General features: G+C 42.8%; 1 protein-coding gene across 1 annotated transcript in view; it reads right to left on the reverse strand.

The window, feature by feature from the left end:
• LOC126486014 (beta-glucuronidase-like) overlaps positions 1-20,924 on the reverse strand; it is a 357,520-nt gene that overhangs the window by 328,910 nt on the left and 7,686 nt on the right. The gene's annotated exons all lie outside the window — the stretch shown is intronic.

The raw sequence follows: 20,924 nt of genomic DNA on the forward strand, positions 1-20,924 counted from the left end.
GAGGCTCTTGCGATGTATACAATCATAGGCTTTCTTAAAATCAATGAATAAAATATGCACATCTTTACCATATTCACCCAGTTTCTCAATAAGAAGATGTGGTCTACTGTTGTCCGTCCTGGCCAGAAACCTCCTGGTAGTCCCCATTCACCGATTCTGCCACTGACTGAACTGCATGTATCAGGCAATTGGACAGTATCTTATAGCAGACGTTAAGCAGGGTGATTCCTCGATAGTTGTCACATTTCAGTTTGTCGCCTTTCTTACTGGACAAATCAGAGCTGTTTTCCATTCTGCTGGGAGTTCTTCTTTGGTCCATATTGCCTATTGTTTGATGACTGGGTGTTGTGTGATGTCCTTAGGTTAGTTAGGTTTAAGTAGTTCTAAGTTCTAGGGGACTGATGACCATAGATGTTAAGTCCCATAGTGCTCAGAGCCATTTTTTTTGCCTATTGTTTAACTGCAGACAGAAATAATTTTTGCTGCCATAAGTTATGGCATTTATTAGCTGTATCATACGACAAATTAATTATAAATCATTTTCTCATTGTTTAGTATGATAAAAATGGGAGAAACGGTACCATTGGAAGCAGTAAATGAGATAAACACTAAATCTCATATTGATGGCGGCAGCAACGCCGATCCGGCAACAGAGGAACTGAACTCCGTTATTCCTGAATCGGAATTAAACGAGCCTAGCAGTGAGCAAATTTCCGAAACTACTGAGACTGAGGATCAATTTGCGAACCTTTTTAGAAAAAAATACAGCAACGATAAATACTCATGATCAACAGTTAGCAGTATGAATGGCCGAATGTGATAAACAGTTTGCTGCAAAAATAAATAAGACACTTGATGAGCATAAAAAGAATTGTCCATGCAAATTTCTGGTCATGTAAATACCACACTTAGTGAGCGAGAAAAATAATCTGCTGCGTGAATGGACGAACGTAATAAACACTTTGGCGCAGAGGTAAATACCACGCAAACAGGACAGGACAAAGAATTAAGAAAGCGAATAGATTCTAGTTTATCAAGCATCTCAACTGAAATTTCTAATTTAAAGAAAACTTGTCAGGGCATGTCCGAAGTGATAAAGCATTTAAACGGTGATGTTCAGAAACAGACAGCTCAGATCATGACAGACAGTACGTGCAGCAGCTCTCTCAGACGGTAGGAAATACAGTCCTTGAACCCAAGAAAGTGCTACAAGTTGCTCAAGATCAAAGGATTTGTAACGAGTTTACAAAGTCATTAGAGGAAAAAATAAAGAAGTTAATAAAAAATCAAATTCCAACTGAATACATCATATACAGCGAGCTAGTGTTGAAGCATAACCTGAATCAGATCCTTTGAGTGAAGCGATACTGAGCTGGAAGATATAAAGCGTGTACTAAATCACAGCATTCCTGAGGGCGCACCGCCTGTCAAGTTAATAATCCGCACCCCGAGGCCACCGCAATAAAGGCACCGTAGTATGATGGAGGACCTACTGCAGATCCGCACTCAATGAAATTTATGGGGCGACTGAAGCTTGCAATCGAATTATAAGGATAAGGCAGGACAAACTGCTCGACGCGTAGATTATTCTACTGAATCAGTGGTGGCAGCACTCGCCTTGACGGCAACATTTTTAGAAGAATGCTTATTGAAGTATTGCCAATTACAGGTGTATTCACGTGAAAAGAAGCCTCCATAGCCAGTTGCCTTTATAAAAGCCTTTACAGGTTTCCTGCCCATTCTTGGAACGAAATGCAGAAAATTCAGTTTGTCACGGCATCCATTCAGGGCGAGGGAGCTATCTGGCCAACTGATGTTGCTGAGAACTGTACAACATATGACCAGTCTGAGAAGGCCTCCTCGGCCAAGTATTAGCCATGATGCATGCAGGAACGTCTTCAGAAAAAGGTTTTTAACCCAGAAGTCTACAGTCCAAAGCATCGTAGCTTGAGGAAATACTTCGAACGATACATTAGTAAAATCGACTGACTGTATCCAGAATCATTTTAAATGTGCTTATGGCACTGGCGACGCGCAGATTGTGAAAGCAATACGCACGCCAGCAATCAAGGGCGCAGCAATGGACATTGTGGCAACTGCGTAGAGCCGCAGCCCGGGCCGCCAAACCAAAACAATCACGTAAACACGCAGAACTTGGCGCGTTTCTATAGGCGGTCGAGAAATAACAACAACAGATTTAACCTGCGAACTGCAATGGAACCCACCAAAACTAATGGCACTCGAAATTCGGCAACCAGTAGCACCGACACTGTAGATCCGAAATTCTAATCATTGTAACAGGCCATTGACCAATGCAGGACCTCCGCCGAATTGGCCACCGAATCAAAACCATAATTTTGGCAACAGACTGGTGACCAATCCAGGACCTCTGCCTAAATGGCCACAAGGAGTGAATCATGCTGTTCACATTGTTGAGGTGACAGATAAGCATCCTCAACAACAAACGAAGTGTCAGACAAGATGCATCTCCATCGTGCTCCCTGGAGACAGCTGTGGGACGGAAAGGAGGCACGGAAAGGAGGCATCTCTATATGTTGTGGTACAGTGACGACATAGATATTAGGCAAGAGCTCTGCGTTGACTCTGAGTTGTTTAGAAAACTTACACCAGAACTTGCCAGGCCACAGTTAATACCGTTGCAGAGGGAATTCCGACCGCCATTATACTTGACACTGGCGCTAATGTGAACGTTATTGATAGTAATTTCTTTAAAAGGATTAGCGACACTTTGAAAATTCCTCCTCTAACAGTGCAGAATTACTTAGTATCTAGGTCTATCGGTGCCAGAAGACAGACGGATAAGCAAGAGCAGATTAATGTAAAATATGATAACAGTGGTGAAAGGGTTATCTGTCAACTCTTATTGAACATCGAGTTCCTGCGAGGAAGGAACACAAAAATTGACCGTCCAAGCGACCAATGTCATTTCATAGTCGATGACAGAGAGGTTATCTAAAATTTAGTTAAAATCAAGGCACGTCACGGCAGATTATGTAAGGGGACTAAAGTGAAAATAATATGATCTTCGGTGATGTGCTTGCTCGATCACCCTGACTCTACTAGTAACAAGTCTGTACTGTCAAATGATGATGACGTGAGTTATCCGTGCTACGGCTCGCGTCGATGCGGTTTGTAGGTTTCCACCCTCTCTTGGAGGCCAGACGGTATCGTTTAGTCGGCATGGTTGCGGTTGTTTGTCTTCTTCTCGTGTTGACTGGCGCCACTCGGTTTCGCAAAGCGTGTCCTGTCCGCTAGTGGCAGCAGCGGCGATTATCGGTATGTAGTAACTGTTGCCCTATCTTTGGGGCAACGTCGTTGTTTCTCCAGGTCGTGTGAGTGTGCGAGTTCGGTTGGGCACTGAGGAGGAGCCAGGTCCGCGCAGTGCCAGAACACGCCGGGACCGCTGGCGACACACATGGACTGCTGGATGGAAGGGCTGTGGTCACGAGGGTGCACGACCTCGTCGTAAACCAGATCCAGCAAGCTTTAAGATGAGTGCATTTCAATGCAAGTAGAGAAACCTCCACCATTGTGATATCTCGCGATTCTCCAGTGACTTGTGTTCGTGTTGCTGCTCGTAGTGTCGCCGAAGTGAAGAGCAGCGAGTGAAGTGCTTGGGGAAGGCGGATCTGATTAGCTTTCCTCGACTTCTTATTACTATTTACTGCGTTCAGCTTGTTACAATTTGTTACGTTCAACCAGCGGTAATTCTTCTTGCCTGGTGGCCGCTAACACCCCAGTTACCTGCCCTGGGGGTAAGTGTATGTAACGGCAGTGTACGTTTCCTCGCCTTGTCGCTGCTGTCCGGTAAGGCGTGTAGTTTTGACAGCTTTCTTGATTGTAGGCTGCTTGGTGATTCTTCTACTCTGGTGGTAGTGATTCCTTCTCGTTCTGGGCGCTCTAAGCACAGCATTCTGGGGACGTAATGCAGACCGCCAGTTCCGGCTTTGGCGTATTGTTCCATCGTTGTTTTCGGCTTATCGGACATCAGGTAGCTTCAGCAAGATTATCATTAGTCACTAGTTAGACTGCCACTAGTCTGAGTTACCATCTTGTGAAATGAATGCAACTCTTGGCTGCCTATCTCATCGCTCGCGAAGTGTTTGTTGCTGGTCCTTCTCAGAGGTCGATTCCTGGAGCACCGTCTCTGACCCCTTGGTTCTTGTAAGACATGTGTGTTCTAAAAGGAGGTCTGATGGCCAGTAGTTCAGTGTAACGCTCCTTCATCCCACGCCTTCCGCGGGAACAATCTGCCTTTAAGGAACTTATGTACTGTTCCTTGTATTTTATTATTGTATTATTTATTACAATACCTTGTATGCCCACATTAAATGTTATATAGTTCTCGTTAATAGTTCTGGTCGCCTTCTGGAATAAATCTAGCAGTGTAGTGTTCAGTGGATGTTAAGCGTCGTGTTACAAAGTTTACCATCATCTTTTTTCACCCGTTTGGTGATCGGTTGCTTGTTTTTTAATTAACCTTTGCTATTGTATTTGCTATTTTACAGCAGTTTCTAAATGTTTTATATTATTGCCGTTCCCGGCGTGTAAGGCCTTCAGCCGTGATTGTGGTCACTTGCCTTAAAATTCTAATTTGGTATTTGTATTTACGCAGTAAGCCTTTAAAACCTTATTTACTGCCATTGGCGACAGATGCCTTCTTCTGTGTTTGTGGGGACTTGCCTTTAATATTTCAATACCTGTAATTTGTAGTTGCAGCGAGTTTTAAACAATTCGTAATTTATTGCCATTCCTGGTGTGTAAGGCCTTCTGCCCAGATCACAGTGGCTTGCTTTTAAAACATTATCTGCTGTATCTCTATTTAATGGTGATTTGCTAAATTGTAACTCATTGAAAACACTATTATTTACACAGGTGTTTATTCCTTCATTAATAACGTGTGGTATTTTTATTTATTGTTGAGTCTGGAATTACTGGTTTAAAATAAGTTTTTTGTAACTATAAAAGGGAACCAATAGTAGCTGATTACGGCCCAGTCCACAATCGTAAGCGAATCATGCCTTCCCTTGACTACCAGGTTTCAGTGAGCTATGATCCTGTCCGAATATACAAGAATGTTTAAGAACCAGAATGTTTGTCAGAGGAACAGGCACTTGGACTAGCAAACTTATTGTTGTTATGCTAGTTTTCTCCAATAAACTTGAGGTAATTAAAGGATATCAGTATCATAGGAAGGTGGTTCCACATAAAACATAGTTATGAGTCGTATTCCATCCCATGGGCTAGAAGGGAGGTCGTAAAACGTGAAGATATTGCAATGGAATATCATAGAGACTTCCTTGTCACCTTACAGTAGTCCATTATTAGCCATACCTTAGCTTGGAGCGCCGTGGGGTTAGTGTTGGATCCATTAATTAAATTGTAGTTCCAGTCAGGTCCAGACCTGACATACTACAGGAGCAAATTCAAAAATTGTATGAAGCACAATATCTGTCTACAACAGATCTCATGTACTTCTATTGGCGTGTGAGCTTAACGGAGGACTCCCGCAAGTATACTACCTTTATTTAAAGTATTGGCCTAGAGGCTGAATGTGAGCTCTTGGGTCTTCATAACGGCCCTGAACTCCGTCTTTGGTCTGGAACTATTATTAGACACGGTCATGGCATATGTAGACGACCTGCATATTGCAACTGCGACTTGGCAAGAACATTATAAACCGCTACATCACGTGTTAGTGACATTCTCGAGAAGTGAAATCACTGCCAGTAAAGTTTCTGAGACATACCATCTCATCGAAGAGAAATGTACCAGATTACCAAATTACAATTAGACCAGTTCTGCAGATACAGACATAAAAACCGTATATTCTCAGCCAACACTACAAAGTAGATTTAGCTTCCAGACTTACTCAGATTCATGCAACTCGAAGAGAACTCCAATCATTATTATTGTTATTGTTATTATGATTTGCCAAAAGCAACAGAGCTTCTGTCTCACAAGTAATGATATATACACTGTTCTTACTTGTAAAATACAGAGCCGATTATCTCACAGACTACCTCAGGAAAAAGAGGAGAGGTGAAATACATTACTTTGTTGTAGAAATACAGAGATACACACAGTACAGGATTGGCCTAAATGATTCATCGGGTTTCAGACCACGGTTTATTTATGACATACAAAAACGAGGACAAATTGGATGAAAATCAGTGTGGGTTTAGGCTTCTTAGTGGTTGTCAGGACCAGATCTTTAGCTTATGGCAAACAATGGAGAAGTGTTACGAATGGAACAGGGAATTGTATCTATGCTTTATAGATCTAGAAAAGGCATATGACCGGGTTGCTTGGAGGAAGTTGTCTGTTCTACGAGATTATGGAATAGGAGGCAAACTTTTGCAAGCAATTAAAGGTCTTTACATAGATAGTCAGGCAGCAGTTAGAGTTGACGGTAAATTGAGTTCACGGTTCAGAGTAGTTTCAGGGGTAAGACAAGGTTACAACCTGTCTCCACTGTTGTTCATATTATTTATGGATCATATGTTGAAAACAATAAACTGGCTGGGTGAGATTAAGATATGTGAACAAAAAATAAGCACTCTCGCATATGCAGATGACTTAGTTGTGATGGTAGATTAGATTGAAAGTTTGCAAAGTAAAATTTCAGAGCTAGATCAGAAATGTAAGGACTATGGTATGAAGATTAGCATCTCCAAAACGAAAGTAATGTCAGTGGGAAAGAGATATTAATTGATTGGGTGCCAAATAGGAGGAACAAAGTTAGAACAGGTGGACGGTTTCAAGTACGTAGGATGCATATTCTCACAGGATGGCAACATGGTGAAAGAACTGAAAGCGAGGTGTAGCAAAGCTAATGCATTGAGCGCTCAGCTAGGATCTACTCTCTTCTGCAAGAAGGAAGTCAGTACCAAGACTAAGTTATCTGTGCACCTTTCAATCTTTCGACCAACTTTGTTGTATGGGAGCGAAAGCTGGGTGGATTCAGGTTACCTTATCAATAAGGTTGAGGTTACGGATATGAAAGTAGCTAGGATGATTGCAGGTACTAGTAGATGGGAACAATGGCAGGAGGGTGTCCACAATGAGGTAATCAAAGAAAAACTGGGAATGAACTCTATAGGTGTAGCAGTCAGGGCGAACAGGTTTAGATGGTGGGGTCATGTTACACGCATGGGAGAAGCAAGGTTACTCAAGAGACTCATGTGTTTAGCAGTAGATGGTAGGAGGAGTCGGGTTAGACCAAGGAGAAAGTACCTGGATTCGGTTAAGAATGATTTTGAAGTAATAGGCTTAACATCAGAAGAGGCACCAATTTTAGCACTGAAGGGATCATAGAGGGATTTTATAAGGGGGACTATGCTCCAGACTGAACACTGAAAGGCATAATCAGTCTTAAATGATGATGATGATACAAAAACGAGTGATACACGAAGAGATATATACACTCAACAAGTTTCTGGTGCGTTCTACAGATGTTCATTGATGTTCATTGTGTGCGCCCTTGGTCACCCAGCACACATCCAAATAGTAATCTAGTTTCATCCATTTGTTCACTAGCATTTTTCCGTCAATTTCTGTCACAGCGACAGTGATGCATTCCAACATGCTTGCAGCATTGTTGGTGTTGGAGACACATAAACTTTGTCTTTAATATAAGACCACATGAAGAAATAACATGACATGAGACCTGGCAAGGTGGCCATGGTAACAGAGGAACATCACCCAGACCAGCAGGCTCTATCCAGCAATGTGGTGGTTCTCTCTTGAGAAAGGTGTGGACAGTTGTGCTCTAGCAAGGTGGAGCCATGTCCTGTTGAAAGATGAAAGCCGAGGAGTCAGTAGGCAGTTGTGGCAACAACCACAGCTGCAACATATCCAGGTACACAGAACATGCCACCGTCTGCTCGACGAAGAAAAAGAATATGGCACAGACGCCATTCACTTTTGGCGAATCCCTTTCCAATTCCACATGTACTTGCGGTATTTCAGTACCACGCACTCTCACAATGTGACAATTCTTCTCTCCCAACGTATGGAATGTCACCTCGTCACTGAATATCGATGTTCCCGCGAAGTCATCATCATTTTCCGTAGCTTGCAGCATTTGGATACAAAACTCCAATCGGCTGGCATAATGATCTGGAGTCAGATTTTGTAACTGTTGCAGACGGTAGGTTTTGAAATGCAAACATATCTGCAAAACATTCCATACCGTTTTGTATGGAATCAGCAGATCACGACTTGCGCGAACAGCACGTAAGTGCTCCACGATTTCGCAACGCACTTTTCCCTTTGGACAGACAACAGACAACCAGTACCACAGAACTGACGAAACCAACGCAAAATGCTCTGGTGACCAGGTGCAGCTTTTCCGTATGTGTTTACGAATACGTGCTGAACGCTTGTAACTGACGAACACTTCTCATGTTCTAACACACAAAATCTCTTCCCCGGAACTGCCGCCGTCTTGTAGGGTGCCGTCACAGGCCTGCCGCCTGCCGAGCACAGGAGCCACAAGGCAGGATCTTATAAACTTGGTGGTGTATCTATCTCTTCACTTGTTAATTGTCTTTGTATGCCGTACACTTGTCAATAAACAATGCTTTAAGCACCAATGAATCATTTACAATAACCTTGTACGCTGTAACAGTACAATGCACTGTAGTTTTTGCGTGTAGACGCCTGGAACAGAAGGAGTAGTGCCGCTATACAGGGTGAGTCACCTAACGTTACCGCTGGATATATTTCGTAAACCACGTCCAATACTGACGAACCGATTCCACAGACCGAACGTGAGGAGAGGGGCTAGTGTAATTGTTTAATACAAACCATACAAAAATGCACGGAAATATGTTTTTAACACAAACCTACGTGTATTCGAACTCTCAATTAGATTACATCATGGTCAGACAGAGATTCCGAAATCAGATATTGGATTGTAAGGCGTACCCAGGAGCAGATATAGACTCAGATCACAATATAGTAGTGATGAAGAGTAGGCTGAAGTTCAAGACATTAGTCAGGAAGAATCAATACACAAAGAAGTGGGATACGGAAGTACTAAGGAATGACAAGATACGTTTGAAGTTCTCTAACGCTATAGATACAGCAATAAGGAATAGCGCAGTAGGCAGAACAGTTGAAGAGGAGTGGACATCTCTAAAAAGGGCCATCACAGAAGTTGGGAAGGAAAACATAGGTACAAAGAAGGTAGCTGCGAAGAAACCATGGGTAACAGAAGAAATACTTCAGTCGATTGATGAAAGGAGGAAGTACAAACATGTTCCGGGAAGATCAGGAATACAGAAATACAAGTCGTTGAGGAATGAAATAAATAGGAAGGGCAGGGAAGCTAAGACGAAATGGCTGCAGGAAAAATGTGAAGACATCGAAAAAGATATGATTGTCGGAAGGACAGACTCAGCATACAGGAAAGTCAAAACAACCTTTGGTGACATTAAAAGCAACGGTGGTAACATTAAGAGTACAACGGGAATTCCACTGTTAAATGCAGAGGAGAGAGCAGATAGGTGGAAAGAATACATTGAAAGCCTCTATGAGGGTGAAGATTTGTCTGATGTGATGGAAGAAGAAACAGGAGTCCATTTAGAAGAGATAGGGGATCCAGTATTAGAATCGGAATTTAAAAGAGCTTTGGAAGACTTACGGTCAAATAAGGCAGAAGGCATAGATAACATTCCATCAGAATTTCTAAAATCATTGGGGGAAGTGGCAACAAAACGACTATTCACGTTGGTCTGTAGAATATATGAGTCTGGCGACATACAATCTGATTTTCGGAAAAGCATCATCCACACAATTCCGAAGACGGCAAGAGCTGACAAGTGCGAGAATTATCGCACAATCAGCTTATCAGCTCATGCATCGAAGCTGCTTACAAGAATAATATACAGAAGAATGGAAAAGAAAATTGAGAATGCGCTAGGTGATGATCAGTTTGGCTTTAGGAAAAGTAAAGGGACGAGAGAGGCAATTCTGACGTTACGGCTAATAATGGAAGCAAGGCTAAAGAAAAATCAAGACACGTTCATAGGATTTGTCGACCTGGAAAAAGCGTTCGACAATATAAAATGGTGCAAGCTGTTCGAGATTCTGAAAAAAGTAGGGGTAAGTTATAGGGAGAGACAGGTCATATACAATATGTACAACAACCAAGAGGGAATAATAAGAGTGGACGATCAAGAACGAAGTGCTCGTATTAAGAAGGGTGTAAGACAAGGCTGTAGCCTTTCGCCCCTACTCTTCAATCTGTACGTCGAGGAAGCAATGATGGAAATAAAAGAAAGGTTCAGGAGTGGAATTAAAATACAAGGTGAAAGGATATCAATGATACGATTCGCTGATGACATTGCTATCCTGAGTGAAAGTGAAGAAGAATTAAATGATCTGCTGAACGGAACAGTCTAATGAGTATACAGTATGGTTTGAGAGTAAATCGGAGAAAGACGAAGGTAATGAGAAGTAGTAGAAATGAGAACAGCGAGAAACCTAACATCAGGATTGATGGTCACGAAGTCAATGAAGTTCAGGAATTCTGCTACCTAGGCAGTAAAATAACCAATGACGGACGGAGCTAGGAGGACATCAAAAGCAGACTCGCTATGGCAAAAAAGGCATTTCTGGCCAAGAGAAGTCTACTAATATCAAATACCGGCCTTAATTCGAGGAAGAAATTTCTGAGGATGTACGTCTGGAGTACAGCATTGTATGGTAGTGAAACATGGACTGTGGGAAAACCGGAACAGAAGAGAATCGAAGCATTTGAGATGTGGTGCTATAGACGAATGTTGAAAATTAGGTGGACTGGTAAGGTAAGGAATGAGGAGGTTCTACGCAGAATCGGGGAGGAAAGGAATATGTGGAAAACACTGATAAGGAGAAGGGACAGGATGATAGGACATCTGCTAAGACATGAGGGAACGACTTCCATGGTACTAGAGGGAGCTGTAGAGGGCAAAAACTGTAGAGGAAGACAGAGATTGGAATACGTCAAGCAAATAATTGAGGACGTAGGTTGCAAGTGCTACTCTGAGATGAAGAGGTTAGCACAGGAAAGGAATTCGTGGCGGGCCGCATCAAACCAGTCAGTAGACTGATGACAAAAAAAAAAAAAAAGTTTTTTTAAATGGAACCACGTTAGTTTTGCTAGCACATCTGAACATATAAACAAATATGTAATCAGTGCCGTTTGTTGCATTGTAAAATGTTAATTACATCCCGAGATATTGTAACCTAAAGTTGACGCTTGAAACCTCCGACGTTCAGTTGCGTGTTGTAACAAACACGGGCCACGGTCGGCGAGCAGCATCTACAGGGACATGTTTACGATGACGACCGTGTTTACGAGTGTGGCTGTAGTGCACTTGTGGTTTGGTCTAGCTGTCGCAGTGTCCGCATGTAGCGCTTGCTGCTATTGTTATTCTGCATTCGTCTCCGCACGCAGATCAACTGTAGTACACCGTGTTACCAGACGTCTATGATAGTGTAGTGTTGTAGGAACTGTGACCATGGTGTATTCGAACTCTCAAAAGGCGGAGATGATACTCATCTATGGCGAGTGTCGACGAAATGCAGCTGAAGCCTGCAGGGTGTATGCAGAACGGTACCCGGACAGAGAGCATCCAACGTGCCGCACATTGCAAAACATCTACCGCCAACTGTATGCAACAGGTATGGTCGTAGCACGCAAACGGGTCCGTAACAGGCCCGTCACAGGAGAAGCGGGTGCAGTTGGTGTGTTAGCTGCTGTTGCCATGAACCCACACATGAGTACACGGGACATTGCAAGAGCCGGTGGACTGAGTCAAGGTAGTGTCATGCGCATACTGCATCGTCACCGCTTTCACCCGTTTCATGTGTCGCTACATCAGCAATTACATGATGATGACTTTAATCATCGAGTGCAATTCTGTCAATGGGCATTAACAGAGAATGCGTTGCAGTTCTACCTGTTTACCGATGAAGCGGGTTTCACAAACCACGGGGCAGTGAATCTACGGAACATGCATTACTGGTCCGTGGACAATCCTCGCTGGCTCAGACAGGTAGAGCGACAGCGACTGTGTACTGTAAATGTATGGTGCGGAATCATTGGCGACCACCTCATTGGTCCTCACTTCATTGCAGGGGCCCAAACAGCTGCAACATACATCGCGTTTCTACAGAATGATCTGCCAACGTTGCTCGAAAATGTCCCGCTGGAAACGCGTCGACGTATGTGATATCAGCATGATGGTGCACCTGCACATTCCGCAATTAACACTAGGCTGACCCTTGACAGGATGTTCGACGGGCGTTTCATAGGACGTGGAGGACGCATAAATTGGCCAGCCCTCTGGGCTTCTTTCTGTGGGGTACGTTAAAGGAGAATGTGTACCGTAATGTGCCTACAACCCCAGAGGATATGAAATGAAACAACGTATTGTGGCAGCCTGCGACGACATTACACCAGATGTACTGAGGCGTGTACGACATTCATTATGCCAGAGATTTCAATTGTGTGCAGCAAATGACGGCCACCACATTGAACATCTATTGCCCTGACATGTCGGGACACACTCTATTCCACTCCGTAATTGAAAACGGAAACCACGTGTGTACGTGTACCTCACCCCTCATGGTAATGTACATGTGCGTCAGTGAAAAAGACCAATAAAAAGGTGTTAGCATGTGGACGTAATGTGCTGTTCCAGTCTCTTCTCTACCTAGGGTCCATCACCGTTCCCTTTGGATCCCTACGTAATTCGGTGCTCTCCGATACACACGATCGAACAGCGGAGGAGTGGTACTCAAGCGTCAACTTTAGGTTACAATATCTCCGGAGCTAATTAACATTTTCAAATGCAACAAACGGCACTGACTACATATTTGTTTATATATTCATATGTGCTAATAAAACTGAAGGGGTTCCATTTAAAAAAAGGTAGGTTTGTGTTAAAAAACATACTTCCGTGCATTTTTTCATAGTTTGAATTAACCAATTACACTAACCCCTCTCCTCACGTTCGGTCTGTGGAATCGATTCGTCAGTATTTGATGTGGTTTACGAAATATATCCAGCGGTAATGTTAGGTGACTCACCCTGTATTGCGTCCAAAGCACGTTATTGCTTGTAGCCGTACCATGCACCGTATTTTTCGCTGCACCCATCCTTGGGCTCCTGACCCAGGAGGAGAACTGCAGAAATATTCTTTCTAAATCAAGGTGAAAGAACCGCAATCAGTGTAATAAACCATACATTATGCTAACATTCAACCCTCAGGTCCCTGAAACAGGAGTAGTTTGGTATCAGCAACCTGTCCATATTAAGACAATAAGTTTTACACAAAAAATGAGGAAAGCACAATAATACGCTGTGAACTTTGCAAGCAGTGATGTTCATAACCCTGAAACAGGAGAAGTACTGCAGCTATGATCCATCTAACGGCTGCCGGCCGAAGTGGCCGTGCGGTTCTAGGCGCTGCAGTCTGGAACCGCGAGACCGCTACGGTCGCAGGTTCGAATCCTGCCTCGGGCATGGATGTGTGTGATGTCCTTAGGTTAGTTAGGTTTAACTAGTTCTAAGTTCTAGGGGACTAATGACCTCAGAAGTTGAGTCCCATAGTGCTCAGAGCCATCTAACGGCAAGTTATTACTTGTTGCAGAAGTAATGAGATAAGCCCTGTATATTGTAAGCGTACTATCCGCTGTAGATTTCGCTACTCACATTCTAGGCCATCGGACGTAGGGGGAGAGTTACAGACATTTTCTTTCCAAATTAAGATAAAATAAGCACGGTTAGTGTAATGTACTGTAGGTTACGCTAGCAGACAGCCCCAGGTTCCTGAAACGAGAGTAGTACTGCATCAACATTCTGTCCAAATTAGCCGAATAGAGCAAGGTCAGATTCCATCAGTCTGCTTTGGCGCGTGATGTCATATTTCGAGCAAAGAGCATAGTTTACACGAGTTACTAAGACAACCGCACATGACAACAGGCCGATTACATCCTTCAAGATGGCAACCACAAGACAGACCATTACGGTCTAATAGAAACATAAAAAAAATGAGCGAAATATTTCACTCAGCTAATGTAGTGAAATTAACGGAACATCTGCGGAAATTAGAGGGTGATGGCTGGGGACAAATTTAAAAAACGATAGTAAAGCTAAGTTCATTCCAAAGCAACCAAAAAATTGAAAAATAGCGCACACGAATTCCTCTAGAAAAAACTGAACGAAGATATACAAAAAACAAACTTGGATTCGAATCATTCGGTTGACCTATATAGGTAAGCAATACCAGTTTACCAGTTCCCCTCCCCCCCTTCCACACACACACACACACACACACACACACACACACACACACACACACAGACAACCACATTATCGAAATGTGACCGCTTGACCTCTATAGCTCAAACGAAGACAGGGATACCGGAACACCCACAACACAACCACAAATCAAAAAGTAACACAGACTCATTGCTCAAGAACAAACCGAACAAAACATGCAAAAAGCACACAGCTGAAATCGAATATTTCGCTTGACCTTTATAGCTGAAACTAAGGAAGGGAGACCAGGCACACAGCCACAAAGCAATGATTTAATCGAAAAATAACACAGGAATTCTTCCAGAATAAACCGAAAGCATATACAAAGGAAAAGTAACTGGTCAAAAACCGAAAACAAATAAACAACCAATAAATACCACAGAGTCCATCCCATTTCACTGAATCATTACTACAAACCACATCGCAAAACAAACATCCATCACAAGAGTTAGACCCCCGTAAGAGAAACACAGTCCCTATTAAGAACAATCCATTTCATGTGTGCAGCAACCTCACAACGTCACATCGAAAAAAAGCCAAATAATTTTAAAAAAATTATAAACAACATTACTACTCGTTTCACTCACGACCATTTGAGTCATGCATCTAGATACCTGCCTAACTCTACCCTCGGAAATCGTACCAAATACACCCAAATACATGTAAGGAAAAAATAATATATAATCGTTAATAGTTCCTCTATCAACAATTTAAGCTGCGCAAGGTTCCATGCTACGCACAACCTCGTACATCACATGTTTGGAATAAACAGCAGAAATTACACTACTTACTAAGACAACCACAAATAACATTTAATAGCAGGTCGCTTACCATGCTGCTTGCATCCTACGCAATGTAAACTCGTGACTTCAGACAGGACGTCATAGGTCAAAGCAGACGAGTGGAATCAGACTGTTCTCTTAACCCAAATGCTGAAATTTTTTCTTACACAATCACTATAGCATAAAGTACATTTTGCAACCAGAGACATTCATAACCCTGATACAGGAGTACTGTAGGTACAGGGTGGCGCAGATACTCCTAGAAGTAGCCCGTGTAAGTACGAGGAAAATCAGTGAAATTACGGAAACGAAGTGCTGATATGGACTAACCATTTATTTACAATGAAAAATATAATGAAAAATAAATTTATAAAAGATGTTGAGTGATCCATAGCAAAATTAATACACAGCTGTGCACCTCTAAGCATATTCACAGACACCTGGCATAAAGTTGGATGGCGGCAGCTTCCCAGCAGATGTTTTTCAGTTCCTGTATTGTATGCGACTGTGTTTCATAGCGTCAGCTCTGCCTCCGAGCCGAAGGCACCTCATGAGCTCAGCCACTCGCGATACTCCAGCCATTCTCTGTACCGCTTTGCTCTCCGCCAGGCTGCATTGGCTTCCAGAACCATGCTACAAAACAGTCGAAAGGATGCGATTGTAAGTCCAGAAACGGAAATAAAGCGCAAGACAGTCGTCCCATTGCTATGCCAAGCCGAGGCAACACGAAATTTTATCCCACTTGTTATAAAATATAATCGAAGTTAACTTGAAACAGTCTTTCCGTTATCACATTACTCTCAACCCGTGGTCTAAGGGGTCAGCAGGATAGCTCAGCGCGTTCGGTCAGCGAGTTAGCTGCCCTTTGTAATAATAAAAAAAAAACGACTGAAAGGATCAACGATGAACTTGCACAGGCATCATGGGACGTCCGCCCCGAACAAATGCAACGAACAAAAAAAAAAGGGTGGGGGTAGTATCTTTGATTAGTAAACAAAACGTCCTCAGTCCTAGGTTCGAATTTTCAATTTTGAATAAAAATCGTCAACAAAGGCGGCCCAAGACGTCTGGCATAAGAAGTCACTCTCATTTGGCCAACGGCCTCGCCAAAGAGGGCGGAGGAGCGGACAAAGGTTCAGGGCACTACCCCTCCCTTCGGGTGGTAAACTGCTCCCAAAGGCAGAAGAATTAGCAATGATCAAGCATTAAGCTGTAGAAGGCAATGGAAACCACTGCATTAAACACACGTAATGTGTATCCGCCGGACATGTGAAAAAGTGTCATGATGATCTCTCTATTGGCAAAAGATTCCGTAGCAGCCCCCATTCGGATATCCAGGAGGGGACTGCCAAGGGAAAGGTGGCCGTCATGAGGAAAAGACAGTATAACTAACGAAAGGATAATGTTTTGCGACTAGGGGCGTGGGGTATCAGAAGCCTGAACGTGGTAGGGAAGCTAGAAAATCTGAAAAGCAAAATACTATGGCTCACTCTAGATACAGATGGGGTCAGTGGACTGAAGTGGAAAGAACACAGGGATTTCTGATAAAATGAGTATAGGGTAATATCAACAGCAGCAGAAAATTCTATAATGGGAGCAGGGTTCGTTATGAATAGGAAGATAGGGCAGAGAGTGAGTTACTGTGAACAGTTCAGTGATAGGATTGTTCCCATCAGATTCGACAGCAAACTAACACCGATAACGATAGTCAGCTATACACGCTGACGATGCAAGCCGAAGATGAATAGATAGAAAAAATATATTACGATTTTGATGGGGTAATTCAGCACGTAAAGGGAGACGAAAATCTAATACTCATGGGAGATCGGAATGTCGTTGTATGGGAATGAGTAGAAGAAAGGATTACAGAAGAATTTGGGATTCGTACAAGGAATGAAAGAGGAGAAAGGTTAATTGAGTTCTGCAATAATTTCAGCTAGTAATAGCGAATACTCTGTTCAAAAATCACAAGAGTAGGAGGTATATTTGGAAAAGGCCAGCAGATACGAGAAGATTTCCTTAGATTACACCATGGTCAGACAGAGATTTTGAAATCAGATACTGGATTCTAAGGCGTACCCAGGAGCAGATATAGTAGATTCCGGTCACTATTCAGTAGTGATGAAGAGTAGGCTGAAGTTTAAGAGGTTAGTCAGGAAGAAACAATATGCAAAGAAGTGGAATACTGAAGTACAAAGGAATGAAGAGGTATGCTTGAAGTTACCTAAGGCTATAGATACTGCAATAAGAAATAGCTCAGTAGGTAGTCAGTTGAAGACGAATGGACATCTCTAAAACGGGAAAACACAGAAGTTGGAAAGAAAAACATAGGTGCAAAGAAGGCAACTGCGAACAAACCATGGGTAACAGAAGAAATACTACAGTTGTTCGATGAAAGCAGGAAATGCAAAAATATTCAGGGAAATTCAGGAATACAGAAATACAAGTCGCTGAGGAATGAAATAAATAGGAAGTGCAGGAAATGTAAGACGAAACGGGTGTATGAAAAAGGTGAAGAAATCAAAAAGAAATGGATGTGGGAAGGACTGACTCAGCATATAAAAAAATTAAACAACCTTTGATGAAATGAAAGGCAAGGACGGCAACTTTAAGAGCGCAATAACAATTCCACTATTAAATGCAGAGGTGAGACCGAGTAGGCGGAAAGTGTACACTGAAGGCCTCTATGAGGGGAAAGACTTATCAGATGACGTGATAGAAGAAGAAACAAGAGTCGATGTAGAAGAGATACGGGATCCAGTATTAGAATCAGAATTTGAAAGAGGTTTGGAAGACTTAAGATCGAATAACGCAAAAGGGCAAAAGAACAATCCATCAGAATTTCTAAAAGTATTGGAGAAAGTGGCAACAAAACGACTCTTCATGTTGGTGTGTACAATGTATGAGTCTGGTGATATACCATCTGACTTTGGGAAAAAATATCATCCACACAATTCCGAAGACTACAAGACTTAATTGCAGAATCAGCTTAACGTCTCATGCATCCAAGTTGCTGACAGGAATGATGTACAGAAGAATGGAAAATAAAATTAAGGATCAGTTTGGCTTTAGGAAAGGCAAAGACACCAGAGACGGAGTTCTGACTTTGTGGATGATAATGGAAGCAAGAGTAAAGAAAAATAAAGACACGTCCATAGGATAAAGCGTTCGACAATGTAAAATGATGCAAGATGTTCGAATTCTGGGGAAAATAGGGATACGCTACGGAGAAAGACGGGTTTATACAATGTGTACAAGAGCCAAGTGGGAACAACAATAAGAGTGGAAGACCAAGAGCGAAGTGCTCAGATTAAAAAGGATGTAAGGCAGGGGTGTAGGCTTTCGCCCCTATTGTTAAATATATACATCGAAGATGCAATGACGGAAATAAAAGAAAGGTTCAAGAGTGAAACTAAAATTCTAGGTAAAAGGATATCAGTGATAAGATTGGCTGATGGTATTCGTATCCTGAGTGAAAGTGAAGCAGAACTGCGTGATCTGCTGAATGAAATAACCAGTCTAATGAGTACAAAATATGGACTGAGACTAACTCGAAGAAAAACGGAAGTAATGAAAAGTAGCAGAAACGAGGACAGCGAAAAACTTAACATAAAAATTGGTGATCACGAAGCAGATGTGAAGTTAAGGAATTCTGATACCTAGGCAGCAAAATAACCCGTGATTGACGGAGAAGGAGGACATAAAAAGCAGACTAGCACTGGTAAACACGGCATTCCTGACAAGGAGAAGTCTACTACTAACAAAACATAGGCCTCAATTTGAGGAAGAAATTTCTGAGAAAGTACGTTTGGAGCACAGAATTGTATAGAAGTGAATCATGAACTGTGGGAAAACCGTAAAAGAAGAGAACAGAAGCATTTGAGATGTGGTGCTAAGAAGAATGTTGAAAATTATGTGGGCCTATAGGGTAAGGAATGAGGAGGAAAGGGATCTGTGGTAAACACTGACAAGAAAAGACACACGCCGGCAGGACATCTTTTAAGACATCAGAGAATAACTTCCATGATACTAGAGATAAAAACTGTAGAAGACAGAAATTCGAATACATCCAGCAACAATTGAGGGCGTAGGTTGCAAGTGCTACTCGGAGATGAAGAGGGTGGCATAGGATAGGAATTCGTGGCGGGCCCATCAAACCAGTCAGAAGAATGATGATTCATTAAAAAAATAATTAAAAACTTTTAAAAATATCTTAATTGAATACGGAGCGTAAAATACACCGATGGGAAGAAAATCGCAATACTAAAAAATAATAACGTGGAGTAATTAAATTTATGCATTTGGCTAGTTAACATATTTAAGTGATTAATATTGAAAGATCACAGGTTAATGAACGTGCGAGGTACGCCATTGCAAATATGAAATGCTAGAACATTAATAACTCGTGTAACTGATAATACTGGTAACAGAATGTTGAGTGCAAGCATGCAGACGTGCATGTATTGTGTTGCATAGATGACGGGTGACAGTTCGTCGGATGGAGTTAGGTACCTGTTACACTTGTCGGTCAATCAAGGGCCGTTAATGCTGTTTGTGGATGACGCTGGCCTTGTCGTCCCATGATTTCTCATATATGCTTGATTGGAGATTTGGTGATCGAGCACGCCAAGGCAACATGTCGACACTCTGTAGGCTATGTTTGGTTACAAGAGAAATATGTGGGTGAGCGTTGTCCTGTTGGAAAACACCCCTTCGAACGCTGTTCATAAATGGTAGCACATCAGGTCGAATCACCAGACTGACGTACAAATTTGCAGCCAGGGTGCGTGGAATAACCACGACAGTGTTACTGCTGTCATATGAAATGGCACACCAGACAGTAACTCCTGATGTACACTACTGGCCATTAAAATTGCTACACCAAGAAGAAATGCAGATGATAAACGGGTATTCATTGGACAAATGTATTATACTAGAACTGACATGTGATTACATTTTCACGCAATTTGGGTGCATAGATCCTGAGAAATCAGTACCCAGAATAACCACATCTGGGTAATATCGGCCTTGATACGCCTGGGAATTGAGTCAAACAGAGCCTGGATTGCGTGTACAGGTCCAGCTGCCCATGCAGCTTCAACACGATACCACAGTTCATCAAGAGTAGTGACTGGCGTATTGTGACGAGCTAGTTGCTCGGCCACCATTGACCAGACGTTTTTAATTGGTGAGAGATCTGAAGAATGTGCTGGCCAGGGCAGCAGTCGAACATTTTCTGTATCCAGAAAGGCCCGTGCAGGACCTGCAACATGCGGTCGTGCATTATCCTGCTGAAGTGTAGGGTTTCGCAGGGATCGAATGGAGGGTAGAGCCACGGGTCGTAACAAATGGATCTGAGCACTATGGGACTTAACATCTATGGTCATCAGTCCCCTAGAACTTAGAACTACTTAAACCTAACTAACCTAACAACACACAACACCCAGCCATCACGAGGCAGAGAAAATCCCTGACCCCGCCGGGAATCGAACCCGGGAACCCGGGCGCGGGAAGCGAGAACGCTACCGCACGATCACGAGATGCGGGCACGGGTCGTAACACATCTGAAATGTAACGTCCACTGTTCAAAGTGCCGTCAATGCGAACAAGAGGTGACCGAGACGTGTGACCAATGGCACCCCATACCATCACGCCGGGTGATACGCCAGTATGGCGATGACGAATACACGCTTCCAATGTGCGTTCACCGCGATGTCGCCAAACACGGATGCGACCGTCATGATGCTGTAAACAGAACCTGGATTCATCCGAAAAAATGACGTTTTGCCATTCGTTCACCCAGG

This window comes from Schistocerca serialis, chromosome 1 (genome assembly GCF_023864345.2).
Source record: "Schistocerca serialis cubense isolate TAMUIC-IGC-003099 chromosome 1, iqSchSeri2.2, whole genome shotgun sequence".
Classification (NCBI taxonomy): domain Eukaryota; kingdom Metazoa; phylum Arthropoda; class Insecta; order Orthoptera; family Acrididae; genus Schistocerca; species Schistocerca serialis.